A 14,053-nucleotide genomic window follows, 5' to 3' on the forward strand; every position below is an offset into this window, starting at 1 on the left:
CCATAAACAACAGGGACATCCGGGGCCCGAGGAAAAAAGCCGCGTTGGCGCGCGCGCGCAAGCGCATTCTCTCTCGAGGGCTTCTACTTGAACGATTCTCCTCCTGGGAGCTGTAGTTCTCAATCCAGGGACTCCCCCTTTTCGCCTACGCAGGGAGAGAAGCAGAAAGACTCGATATTCCGTCACGCCAAAGGAGGGCCGGGGCGGGGAAAAAGCGCAAGGGGCGGAGTTTGGCGAGTATAGGGCTAGAGCCACATGAGCAGAGGGCGGCCCAAAATTTAGACGCGGGTACCCTGGGAGATGTAGTGCTCTCGGGGAAGACATTCGCGGAAGCCCCGTGGATTCTGGCTCAAGAAGAACTACATCTCCCATCCGACGTAACAGGCTTGCTTTTTTTTTTGTGCTGATGCGCGCGCAGAGTCCAGGCCTTCTGCAGCTGTGGAGGTGGATCGTGAGGCGACGAAAGGCAGGCGAGAGCGGGCCGCGACTCGGCGGTGAGTGGGAGGCCGCGGCGTCTCTTCTTCCTCCTCCTCCTCATCCCCCTAATCTTGGACATACCGAAGGGCGCACGGACCGGGATTTGGCGCGGCCTTCCGCTGCGCAGCTGGAGGATGTGAGGGAAGGCCCGGCGCATGGGGGAGGGGCGCCCGCGGAGGTCGCGTATTTCCCCCCCCCACGCCAGAGCAGGCCTTCCGTCGGCCCGGCGCCTCTCCCTCCCTCGCTTCTTCCCGCGGGCGGAGAAAATGCTCGGGCTGTGGCGCGGCCTCACCAGGCCAGGCCCGGCCCGTAGATGGGAGTGCTGCGGGCCAGGAAAGGGCCCGACAGCGCGAGTGCAACGTTTCCCGGCTCCGCGCGCGGCCCAAGCCGAGCCTCTCGCGCGTTTGTCCGGAGGGCGTCAGCTAAAGCTCGGTTGGCAGCGGGGAAAACCGGGCAGGCGGTGGCTCCAGCCGAGCTCCTTTGCCTGCAGCCGGCGCGGCCTTCCTTGCTGCGTTGGTTTCACGGAGGGGTGGGGTGTCCCAGCCTCGTAACGCGGCTCTTAGTTCGACATTCTCGGGCTGCCTCCGGCACGCTGGGCGGGCGCAGCTGCCCCGGAATGTCGCCTGCTGGCCGCCTTTCGGTAATCCTGCCCTCGGCGGGGAAGGGCCGGCCGCGCGTCCGGTGAGCCCGGCCCGCCTGTGGCTGCGCGGTGGCGGTTGGAGAGGAGCGGTTTGATCCTTTCGCGGTGAGACGCTTCCTCTGGGAAATGGCCCGTCCGTCGGAGGTCATGGCGGTTTGCACATTTCGAAATCTGCCCCCCGGGAATGGGGTTCGCTGGAAGGCAAGGCCGGCAGGCCCGAGGCCCTCGCGGCCTCCTGGGGAATCGGCCTGGCGTGGCGTGGCTGCTGCGGGGGTGGCTCCTTTTCAAAATGGCCACCGCGTGGGTCTCCTCGGTCCCGACACAAAGAAGCCAGGGGAGCAGCCGCGGGGCCGCCCGAAGAAATGCCCGGACAAGCGGCTGCCGTTTGAGGGGGATAACCGGGCATCGGCCCTGATCTTGGGCCCTGCTGGCGTCTGGTTGGCCCGGGGTTTTCTTGCCCGCTGCAATGCCCGGAGCCCTGAACGTTTGAGAGATGTTAGCGAAATGGGTGGTTGAGTGAAATGAACTTGTCCAATGTGTTTTGCATTATTTGGCTATGGCGAATGGTTCAGCCGTTTACAGTCACGATGTCAGGAAATTAATAATAGCATTTGTAATAAAAGGTGTTAATAGAAAAGGTGCTAGCAGACGTCTAATATATAGTAGTACCAGTTGAAACTGATTAGAGTGAGACCAGTGTTACTTCAGCCCAAAAGGGGGTATTTTAATTGTCATTTTTCAGTTATCAATTGCTATATAATTTAGGTATGATGGTGGTTTTAATTTGTGTTTTTGTATATTTTTTCTGGATTTTATGTAAATTTTACATTTGTACTGTTTAGAACCTAACACAATATTTAGCCTATAAGCAACACACAATTTTTTAAAATTTGCATTTCTCTCCATAGTTTGCTTCTAAAAGTGGTATTTGCTTTAGGCATATTGCGCCCCCCCCCCAACAATCTGGGTCCTCATTTTAGCAATTTGCAAGGATGGAAGCCTAAATCCACCTTGAGCAAGTCAGAATCAAATCCCTGGCAGTCAGCAGAATTAGCCTGCAATACTACATTCTAACCACTGGACCACCACAGCTCTTAATGAATGAATAAATAATGAAAGGCTAGGGAAGGACAGTAATTTCTTTGGCAGAGCACATTCTTAAGGAGTTATAAATTTCAGCAGCTGGTTTCACTCCCTGTAGCCCAATAGTATGGCTGATCCTAGGCTAAATGGTCCAGCAGTTGGGCACTTTCATTAACAATTAGAATAACAAAAAAAATGCATTGTATTAGCACATATTGCTAATATATTATATATATTTATATAAAATAACCCAGGCTCTGTTTACTACATAGTTTTTTGCACATGTTCCCAAATATGAAAAAAACTGATTTAACTTCTAAAGTCTGACTTTTAAAATATGTTTAAAACCATTCACAAGCCCATTCAAGGCAGAGCGACGTGTCATTTTTAACTGCATTATGCTTGGCAACAGACCTCAAATCTCCAGGTTTCTGTCTTGAAGGGCAACATTTACCGTGCATTGGTAAGGCAAAACACTGTTGCTCCTTATATTAGGTCAAGTGTGTCAAAGACACAAATTATATCTCAACTAAATATAAGTTAGCTGAATTACTTGAGGAAAAGGTATAGGGTCCAGAGGAAAAAGCTGTGTCTGGAGACAAGTCTAGCCACTCTGACAACAAAATGAGAAACCCCAACTAAAGGGAAAAGACTGCAACCAAACTGAACACAGTAAGGAAAATTAACTACCAGAGAAAATGAATGTTTAGAGATGTGGTTTCAGTCTTCAAAACGGGGAAGAAATGGAGCCAGGAAACTACAAACCAATCAGCCTGACATCAATATCTGGGAAGATCCTGGAAAAAGATAAGATGTGAACATCTAGAAACAAGCAAAGCTGTTAACATAAGTCAACATGGGTTTGTCAAAACCAGATCATGAAGACAAACCTTATTATATTGTTTGACAAAGTGATTAAACTGGTGGATCAGGAAAATACAGTAGACATAGTTTACTTAGATTCCAATAAAGCATTTGACAAAGTAGACCATAAAGCCTACTTGGTAAAAATAGAAAAATGTGGGAAAAGCAGAATCACCATGAGATAGATTCATAAGTGGCTGACCAATCACACTCAACGTGTAGTTCTCACGGCACTACATCTAAATGGAGGGAAGGATACAGTGGGGTACTTCAAGGTTCTGTCTTAGGCCCAGTACTCTTCAACATCATAAACAATTCAGTTGAGGGGATAGGAGGGAAACATCGAATTTGCAGATGACACCAAGCTTTGGGGGGGGGGATAGCCAACACAATAAGATTCAAGAAGGTTCTTGAACAGACTTGAATACTGGACTCTATCCAACAAAATGCAGGTCAGTGGTGTGAAAAATAAGGTAAGAACCAAATGCACAGGCAAGATACCTGGCTCAACATTAGTAATTGAGAGGGATCTAAATGTCCTAGTGGACAACCACTTAACCCAATGCAGTCCTATGTTTCATCAACAGAGGGATAGAATCAAGATCACATGAAGTACCACTACAAATTATATAATTTATTACTTTTTTACCATGGAAATCAGCCTCAAAATTCTTCATTTGTCATAACTTGGATTCAAATTTTGTTTCATTTCCAATGTTGGGCTATAAATTCTTTTGCCTCTTGCTGTTGTGTATGATACATTTTTTTTGAAGTTGGAAAATAAATGTTCTGTTTCTGCCATTTAGTTAGTATTACCTCTAAAATATATCAAAACAATCTATGAGATTAACTTGGCACTGTGATTAACTGATAGTGACAAGCTGCAAAGAAAGGAGTGGGGTTTTTTCCCCTGTATTCTAACTACTTTTATTATTTGATGAAACTACAGATATGAGCATGGTCCATCCCTCAGTGTTTGATATTCAGTAGTTACATGAAAAAAAGCTATGCATATTTATTTTGAAATCAATACCCAACTATTTGTGACAAATTCATGAAGATTTGATCCCCTTTTAAAGTTATATAATTTAACCATCATGTCTTGCAGTAGTAACTCCATTCACATTGTAAAAATGCTTTTTGACCTCTCTTTTGAATCCTCCATGTGTTTCATTAGATAAGCCTAAGATTCCATTGTTATTATAATATCAGTGGTACAGTTTCTCTGCTTTTTGTCTTCTTGGACTAATGGGCTACACATTTTGTCTACACCAGGCAGTATGATAGATTAACTAGAGAGGCAGGACATGATAGGAGTCATAGTCCAATATGCCTCACTGGCTCCAGTGAGTTTTATGAATGACAAGATTCTAAGAATGTAAATGCATGCGCAACCAGAAGGCAGAAACTATGAAAGGGAAGTATTAGCAATACTGTGGAATTAAAGGAGCTATAAATTCTTATTAGTCTTGTTCAGTGACTGTCAGCAGTCTTATCAGTTTCCATTTCTGAATTAGATTTCACATTGTTTGTGCTTTCTTTTCTCAGTTATGTCTGAATTCTGAAATAGGCAGCTATATTCCATAAACTAATTATAAGATGGAAGTTGAAGCTCTGTGTCAGTTTTGGAAGGCAATTTTTTTTTTGCTTCTTAACTGCCACATATTTTAGTAGGGGAAGTTGGGAGGGGGCTGTTGTTGGAGCGGTAGAAAGTTAATCATAACAACATTCCGTATTCAAGGACATCCTGTGTCTGATGGAGATTGCCTGAAGATTGTATCCAATTGAGTGTGAAGAGTTGATTGGACAATGTGATGAACTTGTGGGTGTGGGGCAGGGCTGTGAACTGTCAACTGGGTGTGGAAAACCTGGAAGCTTTCAGTTTTGGGTTTTCCCAGCTGTGCCAACATGACATCTCTAATAAATTGGAACTTTGAGGAACCTCAAGCCTCAGAGCTTTATTTCGTTGGGGGGGTTCCTTGGAACCCTGACACTCTCTGAATTGCTCAGAGCCAAGGAATTTGTCTGAGGGAAAACTGGATCACGGTCTGTGGGGTAGTTAGAATCTACAAGCAAAATCCTTGGCTTACAGTCATTTGTTTAATGACTATTCAAAGTTTATTTATTTTATTTATTTATAATTACATTTCTATACCGCACCATCTCCCGAAGGACTCAGGGCGGTGTACAGCCAATATTAAAATACACATAACACTATGACATAAATATAATAAATAAACACTATTTAAAAGCAATTTAAAAACAAATATTTAGTGGCTGAATCACTAAAACGGTCGAAGACCGATTAAAAACCCATTAAAATTTCGCTAAAATACATTCTGAAGTATTAGAATGGCACTAAAAAAAGTGACATGTCTTATGACCAGGTTTCACACTTATGACTGTTGCAGCATCCCACAGTCTCATGTGATCAAACTGGGTGGTTGGCAACCCGGATGTATTTATGATGGTTGCAGCATCCCAGGTCATGTGATCATCATTTGTAACCATCCCAGTTGGCTTCCAGCAAGTAAAGTCAATGGGGGTAAAGCCAGATTTGCTTAGTGACCTCATGATTCACTTAGTGGATTCACTTAAAAACCATGGTAAAAGTTATAAAACGGGACACAACTCATTTAACAACTCTCTTGCTTAATGGGTCTATGGGGCTCAGTTGTGGTTGTAAGTCGAGGACTATCTGTGTTGTATTGTTTTTTATATGACAAAATGTTTGCTGGTTTGCTGACAACTGTTAAAATGAAGGAGATTTGTTCCAAGTAAATTTCTGCATGGTAGAACCATGGTAAGACCTTCTCTTATATTTTCTTGAACCCCGAAATAAGTGGTTGGCCTTGTTTTTGAGGAGGTCTATTGTTTTGGGGCGCGTGGAGCAAGACGGGGCTTCTCTTGCCATCTTACCTGATTTCCAGCTCTCTCCCTAACCCTAATCAGAGGAAATGACAGGGATTGGCTGCGCATGCATTTAAATATTTTGGTCTTTTTCCAGGGAAACGGTATTAATTGCATGTAAGAAAGAGCTGTTATTTAAGATAATCAGAATGGAAGTAGCTGCAGCAGATGGTCCTGTTAGCAGAGTTCACTATCTTGATTCATTGTGCAGAAAGATTTCCATTTGGAAGGTAGAACAGGTGTGGGTTATTTGAGCTTGCTGCGGTGCTTCTGAATCATAAGCAAGTGGAATTATGCTATTAATTTGATTTGTAAGAGTTCTGATTCCAGTCCAAGGAAACTTTGGTCTGAATATTACAGGGTTATAATATCAATTTTATCATTGCATCTATATAGGTTGTTCACAAACAATTTATAAATCAATGTAAAGTTTTAAACTGACTGCATTAAAATCATGGCTAACTGTTTCATTATTGATGTAACAGGAAGGAGGATTATTTTTTGTTGACCAGATATTCCAGTTTTAGACGTTATGGTTTGCATCTTAAAAAAGGGAATTAAAGGTTACCTTTAAAAATAGAAATGATGAATCTGCAGAGCATTGTCTATTTATGTTATCATAAAATGACTTGTGCAAACTTAAAACAGATATGCCCAGTTGGAGACAGCTGTCAGGAAAATAATTTTTGTTGTCTACTGCAGCAGTTTTATTAAAATGCAATTCTTGAAATGCAATAGGAAACTTTGACCTAATGCAAGCTATGATACTTATGCTGAACCCTCTATTCAAGGCAAAGAGGGAAGCACCCAGCCACGGCATAAGCTTCACCTTCCTTAGTGATCTTTGTGAAACTTTTGGACTGTTGGAGAAGCTATTGTGGCAGAAAGGCAATGAAGGGAAGTAAGGGACAACTAAAGTTGAGCAATGTTGAAGGTTTAAAGCTTAAAAGAGCAATAGTAATTTTTCAGGTTTGTGGGCAGTTCACTTTTCTTTTAAATAAATACTTTTCAGACTAAGGGTATATTGATTTTTGTGCAACAGCTTTTTCTTTTCGTACAAGAGATTGGTGCTGTCTTGCTTCTCACCCAAGGATAAACTGGATCTAAATCCACTTGGATTTCATGCTAAGAAGGTGATGATGATAACTTATCTACTCATGGAAAAGTTTGTTGTTGCCAACAACTTGTAACTTTAATTGTTAATGTGTATTAATACCATGTATCATTTAAAAATTCACTCCAATTTCCTTTGACAAACTATGATACTTTCTAGGAAGATTTTTAAAACACTGCAGGCCTTGCCTTCTGCCTGATTAGGAGTGATTTTAAGGTATATAGATCTGGGGAAAGAAAGTAAAACAGTCATCAATTGATTGAATAACTTGTCAACTGCATGTTGTGAAGCAGGCTGCATGTTATCTTAGCTCATTGTTGACAGGATGAGAAGATAAATGGTCCCCTTTCAGATGTGAGATAATTAAAATATTCCTTAAGGATGAGATGGAACAGGTGGGGACTTTTTGTTTTCGAAAGCCCAGACAGCTACTCCACTGAGGAGGAGTGGTTGGCTTTTTGCCCATTTTGCTGGTGAGGCCCTTTGGGCTTCACTGTGCTGAACAAAAAGTGTTTTCTTTCCTATTGGGGTAAAAACAAGATAAAAATTAACTTTGTGTGTAGGTTTTATTTGCAGCAATGGCAATTGGGAGGCAGAGGAGATTGCTTCTATTGGCAGAATTCCAAGCTTGCTCTAGAAATTGTGTCTCTGCTTGTATCAGTCTGCTGATACAAGCAGAGCTCTGCTTAAAAACAAGCAGTTTCACACTATGAAACTGGTTACTTGTGTTATAAAGTAATTGATTTACTAATAATGAATATTAAAATAAATTATAGAAGAATTTACATGGTATGCCTAATTTGCATTATAAAAATACAAAACTACCGTGTTTCCCTGAAACTAAGACCTATCTGGATAATAAGCCCAATTGGGCTTTTGAGTGCATGTGCTAAAATAAGCCCCCCCAAAATAAGCCCCCCAAATACTTAGACAGATGCGCAGCTGCCGTGTAAACAACACGGTATGAGGAGGTGAGGCCGGAGAGGTGGGGAAAGGGAGGGGGAACATGCCCCACATGCACCTGCCATCCATGCGAAGGCCGCTCCTGCAAATCTACCTTGCTCGCCCCTTCTCTTAGTGGTGACTGCAAAATAACTTTAGCCAGCCCTAGCCCTGTCGACCTGGGACTGGGGGGAGGGGGACTTGTATTGGAGCGCTGAGCAGTGGCCGGTGTGGGCTGTCTACACAGACATGAAGTGGAATTGGCATGACCGGTTCTTGCCCGCAGCATTGCCGACAATAATCAGGTCAGAGCTGCTGCCGCCCAAGATCAGCAGGCCAGATTCAGTGAGCCAGACGCACTGCTGCTACTCTGGAGAAGAAGAGAGAGAGGAGCCCATTTCTCATGTTTCTCTCCTCCTGGGCGGCGGCAGCGTGTTCAGCTCCCTGAATCTGGCTTGCCAATCTCCGCCAGTGAGAGGGAGTGGCAGGTGTTGGGAGTGCGGCGAGATGGGGTTCCCCTTGTCGTCTCTTCTCACCCCCTCGCTGGGCATTGCAGGAGCTGGAAGACACGAGGTATAGCCATTGTGTATTCAAAAAGTAAGTTTGCTGTTGGCAGTTAATATATAATATAGCTGGATTAGATTGACAGTTAATGTGTTTTACAAATCTCTCCAATATGTTTCTTTAAATACTCTCTCACTTTTGAGTTTGTCTTGAACTACTACTTTGGGGATCAAGATAAAATAGAGCCACAGTGGCACAGTGGTTAGAATGCAGTACTGCAGGCTACTTCTGCTGACTGCCAAATGCCTGCAATTTGGCAGAATTGAATCTCGCCAGGGGTTGACTCAGCCTTCCATCCTTCTGAGTAAAATGAGGACCCAGAATGTTGGGGGCCTCTGAAAACCACTTAGAGAGGGTTGTTAAAAGCACTGTGAAGCAGTATATAAGTTTAAGTGCTATTGCTATTTTGACCACAGAGTTTCTTCGCTTGACTTGCTTTTATTTCTTGGTGAGCTTTTCAGACGCATTCCTTTCTTGAATAGATGAGAAGGCTGATGGGTACGGAGTAGCCAGGGGTTTACACCAAATAGTAGATAGGGAGGAACAGATATGAGAACACCAAGAGACTGTGTCCACATATACTCTCACTGATGATTTTTTCTAATTGTAAAAAGCTATTTCAATCTGTATTATTTTAATGAATTAAAACATTTTTTCCTGGAAAGCAGCAGTTTGCTTAACAACTTCAGCAAAAGTCATCAAATTGGATGTGGTCACATGATGACTGCTTAACAATTTGTATGACCTACAACTGTAATTCTGGGCTCAATTATTGTCGTAAGTTGAGGACTACTTATATGTAGGAGTGAGACTGAAGCAGTATATACTTCAATTTTTATTATTGTTCTGTTATATCAAGATACAAAAGGCAGGTGGGATAATTCACCTGTTAGGTTGCAATATGAACCTTCCAAACTAGGCCAGTTGGCTACATCACTGGTCCCCAACCTTTCCGGCTTGGCGGGGGAAGCGAAGAGGGATGGTTTCTCACCCACCACTTCTACAGCCCAGTGTCCAGTGGGCTGCAGACCGGCACTGGGCCACAGTCCGGGGGTTGGGGACCCCTGTTTATACATCCCATTCAAGTTCCTGATAGCATTCTGCTCACATGAGGCATAGATTAAAAATTGCTTTGAAGTGAACTCACTGTTTGAGCTAGATAGATTTGTGCCTCAGATCCGTCTTTCAAACTATTTTGTCTTTATATTATTCCTTAAAATATAACACTTACTGTGTGTGCAGTTGGGAGTATAAGCAGTTACTTTTATTTTGCAGAGTTGTTTCCTTTTTCAAGTGGAAGGAGACGTGGCAATTGACCTCTATTTCTGTTCAGGCAGAGTTCATTTCAAGGCAAGGTAAGTTTTCCAACAACTTGTCATTGTTAATACTGAAGGGGCTTTGAATATTGCATACATTTCATGCAAAATTGTTAAAAATATGTTTTAAAAGCTCATAGTTTTTCTGTTATATACACAGTAGTTTTTGGCTCAGTGACTGTTCAAAATGACTGCTGAAAATAATGGACTTTCGACCCATGTCCAAAATTAAGGCTGTTGCAGTGCCCAGTAGTCATGTGATCAAAAATTGGGCATATGGGCAGCCTGCCTGCACTTACGACTGCAGAGGTGCTACAAACCCCCCCCCCTTTCTGCTTCCTGGCAATCTATGCTATTTTGGCTATCCTGAGTTGTGGCATTTGGTGGTAGTTCTGGGACTGGTTCTCAAATAAGAGGCCTGGGACCTTCAGCTGTCCCAGCCAGCTGCCACTGCCCTCTGGCTTCTACTTCAGTGCCAGCCCTGCCACTTCCAAAGCTCCACATTGGGGCCAGCTACGCCGGTACCATTCTGCAAAGCTGCATTTGCCCTTGCTTGCCCTGTGCTTCACAGGTACTGTGGCACCTCACTGATCTTCACCATCCCACATCATTTTCCTCTTGTCTACTATTTTTTCTAATCATCAAATCCATGTATTGAAATTTCATATGTTTTTCTGTTTCACACAAAGTCCAAAGCGGGTTTCCAATCAGCATTAGAAGTAATCAGTATTTTTTTCTTTAATTGAAGCTGTCAATTTCACCACCTCAGCCAGCTCCATCAACCTCACCATCCATTCTTCTATTGTGGGAAATGACAGGTCATTCCATCACTGTGCATAGAAAAGTTTCACTGCTGTTGTCATATATAGAAACAAAGTTCCAAGAGTTTTTTCCCAGCTGTTGGAAAAAGTTCATCAGAAGGAATCAATTGTATATTAGTCTTGCAAGAGCTTCTGAATTCTGCATTTGAATCCAGTTTTTCAGATTTTTTGCACGCCCATCCAGCATGATAAAAAGTTCACATTTTCAACATACAAAGTACCTTTATATACCATGTTTTCCCGAAAATAAGACCCTGTCTTACATTTTTTTGAACCCTGAAATAAGCGCTTGTCCTTATTGCCATGCACTCAAAAGCCTGTTTGGGCTTATTATCAGGGGATGTCTTATTCTGGGGGAAACTACTTTAGACAACTTTTTCAATACTACAGCATTTTATGAAAATTCTCTTTAAGATTATAACATGGTCCTTTCATCCACATATTCTTCCATTGTTCCCTTTAAATATTACACTCAAAATTTTTAGCCCATTTTATTATACATCCTTTCACTTATTCATCTTCTGGATCAAATTTCAATAAATGTTTATATATGTATGACTTGGGTGGTAATGCCATGCAAAGCTGCAGCCACCCAACTTGTTCAGCAGTGCTTATGACTGCAGGGATGCTCCAATTCATTCCACCCACCTGTCTGTGCCTCATGCCTGACTGTGCCCTTTTAGCTACCCTCCTCAGTAGCAGTAGGCGGCAGCACCATAATTGTAGCTGAAGGGTTAACACTTCACAAGATAGGCTCAGAAGGATCTTGACAAAGGAAGATTTTACATTTAGCCAAGAAAAACCAAACACACAAGTATAGAATAGGTGGTACTTCGCTCAACAGCAGTAACTGCGAGAAGGGATCTAGGAGTCCTAGTGGACTTGCGGTATATCACAGCAGTGAGTACACCCCCTCACATTTTGTAAATATTTAGGTATATATTTTCATGTGACAAAACACTGAAGAAATGACACTTGGCTTCAATGTAAAGTAGTGAGTATACAGCTTGTATAACAATATAAATGTGCTGCCCCCTCAAAATAACACAACACGCAGCCATTAATGTCTAAACTGCTGGCAACAAAATGAGCACACCCCTAAGTGATAATGCCCAAATGGGGCCCAAGTAGCTGTTTTCCTTCCCTGGTGTCATGTGACTCAGTGGTACAAGCTCTCAGGTGTGAAGGGGGAGCAGGTGTGTTAAATTTGGTGTTATCGCTCTCACTCTCTCATACTGGTCACTGGAAATTCAACATGGCACCTCATGGCAATGAACTCTGAGGATCTGAAAAACAAATTGTTGCTCTACATAAAGATGCCCTAGGCTATAAGAAGATTGGCAAGACCCTGAAACTGAGCTGCAGCACGGTGGCCAAGACCATACAGCTGTTTAACAGGACAGGTTCCACTTAGAAGAGGCTTCGCCATGGTTAACCAAAGAAGTTGAGTGCCCATGCTCAGTGTCAAACCCAGAGGTTGGCTTTGGGAAATAGATGTATGAATGCTGCCAGCATTCCTGCAGAAGTTGAATGGGTCATCCTGTCAGTGCTCAGACCATACGCCACACGCTGTATCAAATTGGTCTGCAGGGCTGTCGTCCCAGAAGGAAGCCCCTTCTAAAGATGATGCACAAGAAAGCTCGCAAACTGTTTGCTGCAGACAAGCAGACTAAGGACATAGATTTCTGGAACCATATTTTGTGGTCCAATGGGACCAAGATAAACTTATTTGGTTCAGATGGTGTCAAGCGTGTGTGGTGGCAACCAGTGAGGAGCACAAAGACAAGTGTGTCTTGCCTACAGTCAAACACGGTGGTGGGAATGTCATGGTTTGGGGCTGCATGAGTGCTGATGACACTGGGGAGCTACAGTTCATTGAGGGAACCATGAATGCCAACATGTACTGTGACATACTGAAACAGAGCATGATCCCTTCCCTTCGGAGACGGGGCCACAGGGCAGTATTCCAACATGATAACAACCCAAAACACACCTCCAAAATGACCACTGCCTTGTTAAAGAAGCTGAGGATAAAGGCGATGGACTGGCCACGCATGTCTCCAGATTTAAACCCTATTGAGCATCTTTGGGGCATCCTGAAATGGAAGGGGGAGGTGCGTAAAGTCTCTAACATCCAACAGCTCCATGAAGTCATCATGGAGAAGTGGAAGAGGATTCTAGTACCAGCCTGTGAAGCTCTGGTGAACTCTGACCAAGACGGTTAAGGCAGTGCTGGAAAATAATGGTGGCCACAAAAAATATTGACACTTTGGGACCATTTGGACATTATCACTTAGGGGTGTACTCACTTTTGTTGCCAGCAGTTTAGACATTAATGGCTGTGTGTTGCGTTATTTACATTTGTTACACTATGTTACATTAAATAACATTTACACTGTTATTTATTTATTAGATTTATATTGCCCCACCTATTCGCCCATGGCGACTCAAGGCGGCTTACAGAATATAAAAAAACACATTTAAACAGTAAAACTCATAAAAAATCAAATAATAAAATCACCCCTACCTCCCGTCACAGCGACAGCCAATCACACGAGCCATTAAATGGGCTCCATCTTGCTCTGGGTTCCCCAGGCCCACAAGCAGAACCAGGTCTTCAGTGCCTTCTGGAAGAGAATTAGGGGCTGTTCTAATCTCTGGGGGAATAATGTTCCAGAGAGAGGAAGCTACCACAGAGAAGGCTCTTCTGGGTCCCACCAGTTGTATCTCCCTTGGGGATGGGACCCGCAGCATTCCCTGCCTCCCCACTCTAATGGGTCGGGTAGATGTGACCAGCAAGAGACAGTCCCTCAGATAACCTGGTCCCAAGCCATGAAGGGCTTTAAAGGTGACAACCAGCACCTTGAGTTGCACCCGGAAGCAAATCGGCAGCCAATGCAGCTTCCGCAGGAGAGGTGATATATGTGCGCACTGGGGTCTGCACAAAACCATGTGGGCCACTGCATTTTGCACCAACTGGAGCTTCCAGATGCTCTTCAAGGGCAGCCCCATGTAGAGCGTGTTGCAATAGTTAAGACGGGAAGTAACTAAGACATGAGTGACTGAGTAGAGATTGCCGGTCCAGGAAAGGGTGTAATTGGTGCATAACTCGTAGTTGCGCGAAGGCCTTCCTGGCCACAACTGTCACCTGTTCTTCGAGCAAGAGTCGTGAGTCCAGGAGAACCCTGAGATTACACACGGGGTCTGTTTGGGGTAGTGCCACCCCATCCAAGACCAAAGTTGGCAATTCTCCCTGAGCCAACGAACCCCAAGCCCAGAGCCACTCAGTCTTGCCAGGGTTCCGTTTCAACCCATTGCTCCC

At 43.7% G+C, this 14,053-nt stretch overlaps 1 protein-coding gene across 4 annotated transcripts in view; it reads left to right on the plus strand.

Moving 5' to 3' along the window:
* The first annotated feature begins 343 nt into the window (after positions 1 to 343).
* The window catches only part of THRAP3 (thyroid hormone receptor associated protein 3), a 38,270-nt gene continuing 24,560 nt past the window's right edge, over positions 344 to 14,053 (plus strand). For 2 of the 4 annotated variants that reach the window (XM_058195255.1, XM_058195256.1), the window contains exons 1-2: positions 344 to 494; positions 9,870 to 9,949. The gene's annotated coding sequence lies outside the window, so the exon portion shown is untranslated. Of the gene's footprint in view, positions 495 to 594; positions 614 to 9,869; positions 9,950 to 14,053 lie in introns of those variants that run through there. The other 2 variants (XM_058195253.1, XM_058195254.1) reach the window with 2 other exon arrangements.

This window comes from Ahaetulla prasina, chromosome 10, assembly GCF_028640845.1.
Source record: "Ahaetulla prasina isolate Xishuangbanna chromosome 10, ASM2864084v1, whole genome shotgun sequence".
Classification (NCBI taxonomy): domain Eukaryota; kingdom Metazoa; phylum Chordata; class Lepidosauria; order Squamata; family Colubridae; genus Ahaetulla; species Ahaetulla prasina.